We start from the raw sequence: 12,614 nt of genomic DNA on the forward strand, positions 1-12,614 counted from the left end.
TGTGTGTGTGTGTGTGTGTGTATATATATATATAGTAACTGCAGGCAGTTAAAATGTTACCAAGCAAAAATAACCATCCTTGTTTCTATATCTTAATTAAAGTAAATTCTATTAGCAATGGAAGTTGCATTGTTGTCACAGTAATCAACACACTGTACTGCTTGTGACAGCACAGGTCCCTGTATACCTCCTTTACTTACCATTAACAAACTCACTTGTTACAGTCCAGATGGTGCAGTTGTACTTTTGGCTTTTAGCACAGGACATTGAACAGGAATTATTACTCACAACTAATTCCTCCCAGCAGTCTCAGAGAATTCTAGCCTGACTTCCTCTGGCCTAGAATTTATGGATTTTAATCACAAAACAATGAGGAGACACTAAAATGCAATTTCAAAATACATTGTCCAATCTGTTGTTGTAGATTATGCAGAACATATGCCAATTTTACTGAAAACCTCTGTGTGCCATCAGAGGTGATGTGGCAGAAATAGAGGGAAAAAATGAGGAATTTTTATGTAGCCACTTCTAGCATTTTATAAAATCATAGAATCATTGTGGTTGGATTGATAATCATCAAGACCAACCATTCCCTAACTTACCGAGTCTGATGCTAAACCATTGCAACTGTACCAGTGTGCAGACTGGAAGCACAACCTGGCTTATGCCTCATTTTTTCCCTAGATAAGTTCACAAAAAAAAAGGAAGTAAAACAGAACTATGAAGAGCTCAAACCATACCATGACTTTATTCTGCAGATGTTCTTGGCCATCTGGCTGGAAATCACCTCTTACATATGCCTCCTGCCTCTCCTCTCTCCCTCTCCCCAGTTTTCTTTGGTACCATACAAATTTGTTATGTGGAAAGGGAGAAGAAAACTGCCTTCAAGTGCTTTTCAAGTGCATTTACTTCATAATCCACCTCAGTCTCAAATAGTGACTTTGTAGACACAGATTATAGCTCAGGTGACAGTCACAGTGCTTTTAATAGTGTGGCATTTGTCCCCTGAGTACTAGAGTGTGACAGCTGCCATATTACTTAACACAGATCAATAGACAGTTGGAAGGTTACAACTCTACAGAGCTGACCACAAAACAGGAATGGTTTAATTATTTTTCATAGTTTATCTTAGGTTTCTGAAAGCTTTTTTTTACTATGAAAAAATCTCATTTGGTTCATATTAAAACAAACAAACAACAAAACAAAAAAAAGAAAGAGGAAAAAAGGAGGAGGGGATGCAATAAAAATAGGGGGAAAGAGACATCAGAAATCCCAACAAATAGAATGAACTAGGTTTCCCATTTATACACAAACTTTCTCCCTTGCACACAGGAGAAGTTTTAATAACTTGCAAAAGTTGCCAGAGAGTGTGTCCAATGAGAACTAAAATAAATGTTGCTTTAGAGATAAAATGCTGATGTAATACTAGTTGCTTGGCTGAAGACGACTGTGCAGCACTTTGGTATTCCCGAGAAACTGGCTGCAACTTCCAGCTGTTGTTAGTTAGGAGAGAGCTCCTCCAGAGAGCAACCCAAGTGAGGATATTTTAAATAACCTTTTGAGCCTGCAGGCTAGTCAAGTGAATTGTTATGAGCTGGTTTTATCACTTCAAATCAACCTTACTTAGGGATTTCATGTGTCTTGGTGATGATGCTAGCATGGACTTTATAATAAACTTTCCTCCAAAAAAAGTATTTTTCACTTGATTCTTCTTTATCTACTATCACCCTCCTCCTTTCTCCTCTTGCAAGGGGAGCATTATCTTACATCAGTTGGAGCTGTGCCATGTCCTTGAGTTGTGCTGTAAAGGAAAATCAAGTTCTTTTCAACATAGCAACAGTTTTTATAATATAAAAAATGTGCATTCTAGGTCATTCTAAAACAATTTAATGTGAGCTGCATATGGAAATAACATGTGATAGTCGTTATGATTCATTTAGAATTTGTTGCAAACAGCTCATTAATCAAGTAATGTCTGAAATGGCCAAAGAGGAAGGGCACAGTTTCTTTTGTAAATAGTGGGGTCATTTTAAGGAATGCTTATTGCATTAATTGAGTCAATAATGCTAGGAAACACCTCAAGGAGGAAAAAACAGTAGTCTTTTTTCTTCCCCAGAAGACTGGGATTCATTGCCATTTTATTCTGTCTGAAGAAAAATCAGTGGAATATACTGAAGTATCACTAACTTAAATGCTGAAAATTGTTAATTTACAGAATTTGAAACAGAGACATGTGCAGTGAACCAATATGTGAAGTAGCTGTGAGTCTTCTTCCAAAAAGGGGTGTGAGAAAGAAGATACTTTCTTTTCTGTAGTTTTCAGCAAGGACTATAATCCCTTTAGAGCCTGGATGATGGAGCTCAGAAACTTCAAAAAGATAAAGTGATGCTGATTAGATTAGGGAAGCTTCCACTAAAGAAAACCCAAACCACAAAACCCCAGCACCTGGGGATGTAGAGGGCATCATGGACAGAAGGCAGAAAATGTGTGAGGTTCCCTCTGGAGAACAGTATGACTAATGACCTGGACTGTTAAATGACTTAGAAGTGTAATCAGTATCTGTCTGAGCAAGTTAGAATAGTTTGAAATGCAGATGGTTTGAACACTGCTTTAGCGTTATGCCTTTGATGTGTTTGGTGGGTTTTTTTTCTTTAGTGGCTTTAACTTATGTTACACAGGTTACTGTAGTCAGCAGGGTTCTTGTGAGACCCTTTCAAGCAACTGGGAGTCCTGGTGGACCATGAGTGCCCTGGTGACCCAGAAGGCAAATGGTCTCCTGGGGTGCAGTGAGAAGAGTGTGGTGAGCAGATTGAGGCAGGTTCTTCTGCCCCTCTACTCTGACATGGTGAGGCCACATCTAGAGTATTGTGTCCATTGCTGGGCTCCCCAGTTCAAGAGAGATAGAGAACTACTGGAGAGAGTCCAGTGGAGGCTGCAAAGATGCTGAGGAGACTGGAGCATCTCTCTTACAAGGGGAGACTGAGACCCCATTTTAGCCTGGAGACCAGAAGCCTGAGAGGGGTTCTTCTCAATGCTCAGCAGGAGCTAAAAGGTAGGGGACTAAAGGATGGGGCCAGACTCTTTTCAGTGGTGCCCAGTGACAGGACAAGGACCAAATGGGCACAAATTGGACCCCAGAAGGTTCCATCTGAACAGGGGGGGTGGAAATTCTTTGCTGTGAGGGTGCCAGAGCCCTGGAGAAGACTGCCCAGAGAGGTCGTGGAGTCTCCTTCTCTGGAGAGATTCTAAGCCCACCTGGATGCAGTGACCCTGGGCAACATGCTCTGCTGTAGCAGAGGTGTTGGACTGGATGATCCCCAGAGGTCTCTTCCAATGCCCACCAGGCTGGGATATGCTACCTGTGTGGTCTATATATCATCTTGTAGCTGGGAGCCTGAACATTCTAAAACTTCGAACCTCCTCAGTGACTTTGCCTTGTATTTAACCCTAGATAAACTGCAGAGAAAGGAAAAATGTCTTCTTTCATTATTAAATATGCATCCATATTTCTATCATAAAATGTCTGCTACTGAACTGATATTCTAGGGCAAGAGGATGATTTGCCCCTCATAAATTTTTGTTCAAACCAAAGCTAAGACAGCAAATAGCAAGGTTGGTTTCTGTGGAGGGGGAGTGCATAGAGCAGAGCTCTAGGCAACTTGGTGTCTGGGAAGGGTTTGTGGGCTGCAGGGTTGGTTTGTGCCATGATCTAAGAGACTTGATAGAGTTAGATAATAGTTTGACTCAATGATCTTAAAGACCTTTTCCAACCAAAATGATTCTATGGTCCTATATTCCCATTCTGTGCTCATCCTAGGAACTACAATCCCTGAGCTGACACAGGAGCGTCCAGTGGATTCAGAGGTGTTTGTGACAGAGTACTGACCTAAATCTCTTTCTTTCTAACAATTCCTGCCCAGTCATCCATAGGTGTGGCTGGCAAGGCTGTACTTTTTAAACCTTGCAGTTTCAAATCTGATACCCTGCTTCAGCCAGCATGGTTGTGAAGTCAGTGGATTTCCCAAGCACATGCTGGGAGCTCCACATCACATGTTTTTATGTTCAGCAGATGAAAGTGGAGGGGTTACTGCTGGAGAGGCACACACCTGCTTTCACTGACCTGGTAAGATTAGTAAGGCAAGGATTTGAAGAGAAGTTAATCAACAGGGGCAAAGTTTTAAAAAGCTTATTTAAATACATTGAAGTCTGCTGTCTGCCTCCCCATCACTGAAACAGGAACTGTGTAATCAAATGGAGTAATCTATCATTTTTGAAAGTCATGACCAAAATATTTGTGTGGAAATTAATTTCGTGTGTTCTCTTAAGTGCATTGGTTTACTCAGGGGACATGCTTGAATGTGCAGTTTGTGTTACGTTCATGCTTAGTTTTTATTTTATTCTTGTTCTCCTGTGGGCAAGATGTAAGCACTGAACAAACATCCACAAAGCCGTCTCCTGGACACTGAATTTATACTCATGCAAGTCTAAATGCTAAATATTGATCTGATCCCATAACACCGCTGTTGAAACAGTAACTCCCTGGTTACTCAGCTGAGTTCTGAGCCCAAACTACTTTGATGATTCAAGTTGTTCAGCTCTTAGTGCTTCTCATCATCACATAACTGAAAAAGATGTTGTGCAGATGGTTTTCTTCCCTCTTCTGAATGGTGCTGCTCTTTTTAGTGAAGCTATCACAATGTGATCTTGTTTCTCAAAAAGAAACAAGAATGGATTGTCATCTCAACTGTAGGTTGCTACCATTTTAATTAATGCATAAAATCATCATGTTGTTTCAAGAACTGTTCATATTACTACTATTGCTAATAGCCCTCAAATACAGCTAAAATTGCACCACCCTCTCACTAGCTTGTATGTTTATTAATCACAGAATGGGCTGAATTGGAGAGGACTTTTAAAGATCATCTAGTTCAATCCCCTCTGCAGTAACATCTGCAACCCCCCTCTGCAGGACATCCTCAACTAGATGAGGTTGCCCAGAGCCCTGTGAAGCCTCACCTTGAATATCTCCAGGGATGGGGCTTCACAGTCATGAGGGAGGTAATTGAATTATGTGTACCATAAGTAGGTAGGCTTGAACATGGAAGAGTGGAGCTGACCACAGCCAAAATAACAAGCCAAAACATTAAGAATTTCTGTTGTAGGCAGAAATTTATGACCTAGAAATATCTCAAATGAGGGAGAACTTAATATGGAATCCCCGCTTTCAACAACAGAATGCATAAATAACACTGTACTTAGGCACATGATGCAATTAGTTGGTGGACCCAGCAGGGTTTGACAGCAGGCTATGTGAAGAGAGGCTCAGTTTTAGCATTGCTTATGTAAACTTGAGGTGGTGAAACAGCCAGATGATATTTTTCTGCATAATTTTCTCTATAAGCTTATGAAGAGTTTTGGAATCACGTGGTGTTTGACCAAGACACCACATAAACTTTGAGGCTGAACAAGGTTTTGAACTCTCTAGTTCCAAATCAAACTGATTTTCCAGTAAAGTCAACCTTCCCTTCTCCATTATGTTGAATAGATTTCAAGCTCTTGCTCAAAATGTTGGTGATGATAATTATGCACTTTAGGATTTGTGAGTCTGAAGATTTCTGTTATGCATCAAATTAAAGGCAGGTGGCAATTCTTGATGAGAAATTGAGTTAAACCTAACCAGATTTCTTCTCATAAACTGGAAAGAATATAATTCCTTGGAGGAGTATGTGCCTTCCTGGAAGGGTATTTTAAATGAACAGAGTAATACAATCCTGTCGGTTTCAGTAAACAGTAAACTTCATTCATTCCCTGTAAACATCACCCATAGATTATATTATTTTAGGTATTTTTGGAGAGGAGGGTACAGAAAGGAAACAAATATTGAGCAGAGATCTAGATTAGGGGAGATATGAATAGAATTGGATTTTCCCAGAAGCAAAATATTTAATCTGTGCAGTAAATGTGTTGTATTTTTCCTGGTATAATATATATTAAAAACAAGCAGTAAAGAGGGGTCTCACCTGGGAGAATACAAAAGAAAGTAGTTTAAAAATGCTTTTTACAAGACTTGTGAATTCAGAGGAATTCTTAGTGGAACAATCCCTTGATTATTACTGTAGAATAAATGTATTTGTTATTTGCTATTTCTAAAACTTTTTAGGCTGTGAAGTATAGCTACCAAAAAACCCACAAAACCAAAAGCCTAAATCTGTAACATTTTTGCCCAGAAATACATTTTATATCAATTTGCTACTTGACTGTTTACAACAAAAATGTCACTGCCATTCTTTTCTTAGTTTCTTTTGTGTAAAATTCATGATGAAGAACATGAAGTCCTGTGGAAGCTACTTAAAAAACACAGTAATGGTGAAAGCATTCTTGTTAGGATTATGGCTTGTGCTGTTGAATTAGACCTCTAAAGTTAAGTCAGTTAGGGTAACATGTTGAAGAACCAGAAAAATGGCCCATTAGATATTTTTATGAGAGACCAACTCAGACAACATTTAAAATGTCATCATAACTAAAGCTCCATTAAATAAAATGTAGAGTGAGAGCTCTAAACAAGAGACTTATTTATTAGAAGCTTTTCAGTGAAGCCAAAGCTAGTGTGATTGTTTAGCATCTCTAAAATTCCCTCCATGTGCTGATTTGTTTAACTGAGGATCCAGGTGTGGCCTTCAGCCAGAGCTGGGATGGGAATCAGTTTACTAACCAGTTTTCAGACTGGCTGCAAAGGAGCCACCTGATCTAGTTGCAGATGCCCCTGGTTACTGAAGAGTGGTTGGCATAGGTGACTTTTAAAGGTCATCCAACCCAAACTCTTCTGTGATTCTGTGATGCAAGATTCCTCAGCTTTTCTTTTTCATCTCACTTGATTGTGGTGGAAGCAACAGGTTCCAAGTCTTCCTAATACTGCTTATATATCTAGACAGAATCAGAGTACTGTTTGGTTTGGAAAAGACCTTTAAGATCATCAAGTCCAACCATAATCTAACTCTACCAAGCCTGGTGCTAAACTGTGTCCCTCAGCACCACATTTGTGTGAGAAATGTCTGCCTGGTCAGCCTCTGTTAGCCAGTGTGCTTGTCTTTTGTTAGTAGCCTAGTAAATTGTCCTCTCAGGAGAATGTAGAAGCTCTACAGAGTACATTACTGGTCAGCTTCTGCCCATGGGGAGCAAGATGGACTTTGTTGAGTGTTGATACCCTACACAAACTGCCTATGAAATTTTGCTCTGTTAGGTGTACCTGTTGATAAAACCTGTATCACTGTGAAGTAGCCAAAGCAGAAGGAAAGACAAGGAAACTTACGTAGATAGTTTGCTGTCATGTTTAGGACCAGGGAGAGAGGCTATGATGCTGTCTCCTTTCTGGTTCCCAGGGCAAATACTCATATTCACAGATTGCATTGGGTTGGAAAGGACTCTCAAAGGCCATCTTGTCCAACCCCCCTGCAGTGAACAGCGATACCTCCAACTAGATAAGGCTACCCAGGGCCACACTGAATCTTTCCAGGGACAGGGCCTCAACTATATCCCTGGCCACTCTGTTCCAGTATTTTACTCCTCTCTTAGTAAAGAACTCCCTCCTTATGTCCAACCTAAATCTACTCTGCTCCAGTTTCGAGCCATTGCCCCTAAATGATGTCTATGAATTTTACATTAGCAATAATTTTGGTGTTTCAGTCAGTAGAAGAATCAATCAATTTTTACATTCCTGTTTTAGAAACAATGCTGGTGAGTAAGAAATTCAGTGTTCCAGTGCCAGGTAAATGCAACGTTTTTCCACTGTGGGAAAGAAAAGGAGAGATTTTGTACTCATAGTGTAAGTCAGTGCCTAGACATGAAAAACAAAAGGAGACATTTTCTCTGAAGTATTATAGACTTCAGACATAGAGGGATATTTTTTGTGCCTTGGAAAAAACCTGGCTCTTATTTCTTGGAAAGATAATGGTTGCTTGTACATTTGTTGCATTAATCTGTTGCCATGCACTCAGCCAATAACATCTCTATTTTTCTATCCTTGTGATATGTTTCATTGTCAAGACAGACTTGTTAGAAGGCAGCAGTTAATTTGACTTCACCTTTTTACTTTGGCACCTAATAGCTGCTCTATCAGTCAGAACTGATTAAATCTAGGCGAAAGAGCATAACAGTGTTCACTGGTCCTTCTTATCATTTTTCATGTCACGGCATTGTGATTGTTGTGATTAATCTGCATGATTAATCCATATGGATTTCATATAATGATTTAGGAGCTGTTGTAGATGATTGTTCAAAGGCCGATTCAAAACAAGACGGTTGACAGATTTATTTGGATTTGTATCAGCCCAGCCTCATTCTCTTACAGATTACATAGCAGTCATTTCTAAGGCAACACTGTGGAGTGCTCTTGAGAAATATTGACTCAATGTGATTGATAGATTGGCTACTACTTGCTAGGATTGCAGGAAAAAATGTCTGGGTTTTTGTGGGGTTTTTTTTGTTTGTTGGTTTGTTTTTTATGAACAGAACTGGTGCCTTATATGAACCATAATGTATTTTGGATTTCAACAGTTAAATCCTTAAACAGCTTCCTGTTGCATTATGAGGGAAGTTATCACCTCAAGGGAAGATTTAGTTCCCTGTTGAATTGCTGTGCTGTAATGGGTTAACCTGTCTGTTAACCTGCAAAATTTTCTGTGTTCATTTTCAGATAAAGGAAAGTCCTCAGTAAAGACACAAGTCAAATAACATGAACTACAATGGCTAATTGTAAGGAAAGGCCTTCAGTGCTAACTCTCAGTGCTAGATAGTGCTGTAAATTCTCATTTCACTCAGCCTCACAAGTTTTAAGGGTTCTTTTTTTTTCACTTAAAATGTTTGTTTCCTGTGTAGGGACCTTTTTGACCCATCCTCCTAGGTTTCTATTAAATACCAAATACCTTTCAGATCAAAGTCCTAAAGCTTATGAGGTCAAAAGGCTCTCTAGATATTTTACAGCTGCAGGTGGTAGTCAATTTGTACACATACACAGGACAATCTGTGATAGACCCTATCTATTAACTTCCTCTTCTGCAAATCAAAGCTGGAAATTCACTGTCAGTTTTAGTGAAGGTAGCTATTATTTTTGCCTGTCTTTTTACTTTTCTACTCAAGGAAGAACATCAAGCTACCAAGAATTGTGCAGGGGAAGGAAGAAATCAAATACCTAAAATGTTTCTTTCCACTTCAACATGAAAGCCTGGAGCAATTGATCTGCCTTTCCAATACCACAGTTTCTGCAGTTTTTACAGTACTATTCACCTTAGTTCTTCCTGACTGTTTGTGGTGGTTTGAGCCTTAGCTGAGGCTTAAAAACTCGGATAGGGGAAAGGCTGAGAATCCTTCCCCCATTTTCCTTCTTCTCTTCCCCAACAGAGAGAGAGAAAAGAAAAAGGGGAGGGGAGCAAACCGTAGCCTACCACACTGTTCCTCTGCAGTTACTTGCTAAACACCAGCAATAGACTACCTCAGTGCTGCTACACATTCTCAGAATCAGTAACTCAATAAAAGCAATGACTTCATGGCCAAGCTCAGATCCAGTGTTGTTCATTCCAGAATTTCATAGAGTCATGGAATGATTTAGGTTGGAAGGGACCTTAAAGAGCATCTAGTTTAAACCCCCCCTGACATGGGCAGGGACCCCTCTTACTAAACTAGATTGCTCGAGGTCCTATTCAGCCTGGCTTTACATGCTCCAGCTTCCAGGGCTGGAACCTTCACAACTTCTGTGGGCAGCCTATTCCAGAGCCTCACCATCTTCATGGTGAAAAATTTACTCATGTTTCTTTCTACTTAACCTGTGCTGAAGGTCTAGTTACCTTTTAGAATACATTTTGTACTCATACTGTGATGAGGTTTCTCTTTCAAGGTGTTGTGCCCTTTTTATTCGTTTTACTCATCTGAAGCATTGCTTGGGGGATCATCAATTATCATGTAGATGTGGTGCTTAGGCACATGATTTGTTGGTAGACTTGGCACTATTAGATTAATTTGGGGACTCAATGATCTTGGATATCTTTTCTAATCTTAATAATTTGTAAGTTACTGATTTTTTATTAATATCCAGGCTGCATCAAAAGCAGCTTGGCCAGCAGGTTGAGGGAGGGGATTCTTCCCCTCTGCTCTCGAGACCCCACCTAGAGTGCAGTGTCCAGCTATGGAGATCTCAACACAAGTTAGAGTGGGTCCAGAGGGGGCCATGACATTGATCAGATGGCTGGAGCAGCTCTGCATTGGCCCACTCTAACAGTGTTCCATTGAGAAAGAAGAAATAATGATATTAAGTGGGTCTGGAGGAGAGCCACCAAGATGGCCCAAGGGCTGGAGCACCTCTGCTATGAGGCTGAAACAGTTGAGGCCCTGGGAAGACCTTAGAGCAGCCTTCCAGCAATGAAGTGGGCTACAAGAGAACTGGAGAAGAACTTTGATCTCAGAGGTCCCTTCCAACCTAGGCCATTATATGATTCTGCGACTCTTCACAAAGTCATGGAGTGACAGGATGAAGAGTAATGGCTTCAGACTGGAAAAGGCCGGATTTAGATTAGATTTTAGGAGATAATTCCTCCCTGTGAGGGTGGTGAGGCATTGGAACAGGTTGCCTTTGAGAGGTTGTGGAGGCTTCAAGCCTGGAAGTGTTCAAAGCCAGGTTGGGTAGGTACTTGAACCACCAAGTCTAGCAGGAGGTGTCTGTGCAACCCAAACCATTCTGTGATTCTATGATCTGCCTTGATTCAGGCCCTCTAGGGATGGTAACAAGTGTTCAAGTGTACTCACTTCTGTTTTCTCTCAAGATCAGTCATGATATCAAAAACATTTGATCAAATCACTTGCTCTGATAATTTCTTTTGTGTGTTGAGTATTGGCAGTATTTATTTGGACTTGCCACCCTAATTTTTCATACTTAGTACTGCAGTGGTGGTTGTCAGCCTGTTCCAAGTGGTTAATGCTTCAGTGACCACAGAAAATAAACTATGACTTTTTGTAACTGACTCTCCTACATCTGCTTACATGGTAGCAGCCTCATGTATCTTACTCATGCCATCTTACTTTAGCTGTTCTGAAAGCCTTGATTCCATTCTTCTTACCTCTTAGGAGTGCCTTTGTATCTGTCTCATTGGCTCTTTCCTCTTCTCAAATTTTACAGAGGCTATTCCTCTCCATTTCCCATGGCTTAATGTCTGTGTAACTATTATTTCTCTCAGTGGCATATTTCATAATGCAGCTTGTAGGAAGCATGCTCTGCAAAGTGTAGCTGCATTGTGTCATCTCATAAAAGCCCACAATAGATGCCTTTGAGCAGTATAATTATGTTTTGAAAGAAGTAAAGTCCCTGATTTGGTCTGTGTATAATGCTGCTGTTTGATGTTAGAAATACATTTGGTGACACAGAATTTTGTCCTTGAAAAAGACGCTTTCTCCTGTTTTAATACCACCACTCACCTTCATGTATTATTTAAACCTAACAGATGTATACCTACAGGCTCATTTATTTTATTCCACCAAAGTCCAAGCAGTGAAGAAAAATAAAGTTACTAATCACTGTAATGTGAAATACTTTTTAAAAGGTCTGTGTCTCTGTCAAAGTAATGTATTACTATAAAATATGAGAGAAAGGAAGGAAAAAGAAAGAAGGAAAGAAAAAGAAAGTGAGTTAGTAGCCAAAGAGTCAAGGGACCGTGGAATCATAGAACTGTTTCAGCTGGAAAAGACCTCTGAGATCAAATCCAACTGTCAATGTAACACCAGCATGGCTGTGGGAGGAAGCAGACCTGTGTCCATGGGCTAGTGTGGGGTCATGTACATGGGTACTGACTTGGCTGTACGTAGCATCACAGTACCAGTGCTCTGCTGGCTCACAGCCCTGACATCTGAGGCTGGAGGCTGGGGCACCTCTGCTCTGCTCCATGGCAGAAAAGAACAGTGTTTAAGGAGTGCTGGTGAGCAGAGTTCCTGAATCACTGCTTGACCTTTCCCAACTATTTCTGTGTCACTAACCAGAAATCAAAATTACCAAGCTGGAAGAGGGTAGATTTAGACTGGATATTAGGAAGAAAGTCTTTACAGTGAGGGTGATCAGACCCTGGAACAGGTTACACAGAGAAACTGTGGATGCTCACTCCTTGGAAGTGTTTAAGGCCATGTGGGACAGGGCCTTGAGCAGCCTGATCTAGTGGAAACTGTGTCTACCCATGGTAGACAGTTGGCACTGGATGATCTTTAAGGTCCTTTCCAACCCAAACCATGCTATGTTATGATTCTGTGTCCTACAGAGCCATGTTCATGAACTGCTTGAACACCTCTAGCGATGGTCATTCTACTACCTCCCTGGGTAACCTATTTCAGTGCCTGAGCAGAGTTGGTAGAACTCTGAAATGTGAAGTATTTGTGGCCATAAAAAGCAGAATTGGAACCAGTAAGCAATGCTTACCAAATGGCCTGAGAGGCTTGAACAGTGCTTTGTCTTGTCTGGGTAGCACCATACTTGTATTACGGGGTTTACTGGTTTTGCTATAGAAAGTGATAGTGGATTGTAGCTTTAGAAATCTCAGGTTGAGATTAATAGTAAATTGACTTTGAAAAGAGGAAACTAGATT

At 40.5% G+C, this 12,614-nt stretch overlaps 1 protein-coding gene across 1 annotated transcript in view; it reads left to right on the forward strand.

The window, feature by feature from the left end:
• The window catches only part of CNTNAP2 (contactin associated protein 2), a 1,034,004-nt gene that overhangs the window by 670,222 nt on the left and 351,168 nt on the right, over positions 1 to 12,614 (forward strand). The window lies entirely within an intron of this gene.

This window comes from Dryobates pubescens, chromosome 4 (assembly GCF_014839835.1).
Source record: "Dryobates pubescens isolate bDryPub1 chromosome 4, bDryPub1.pri, whole genome shotgun sequence".
NCBI lineage: Eukaryota > Metazoa > Chordata > Aves > Piciformes > Picidae > Dryobates > Dryobates pubescens.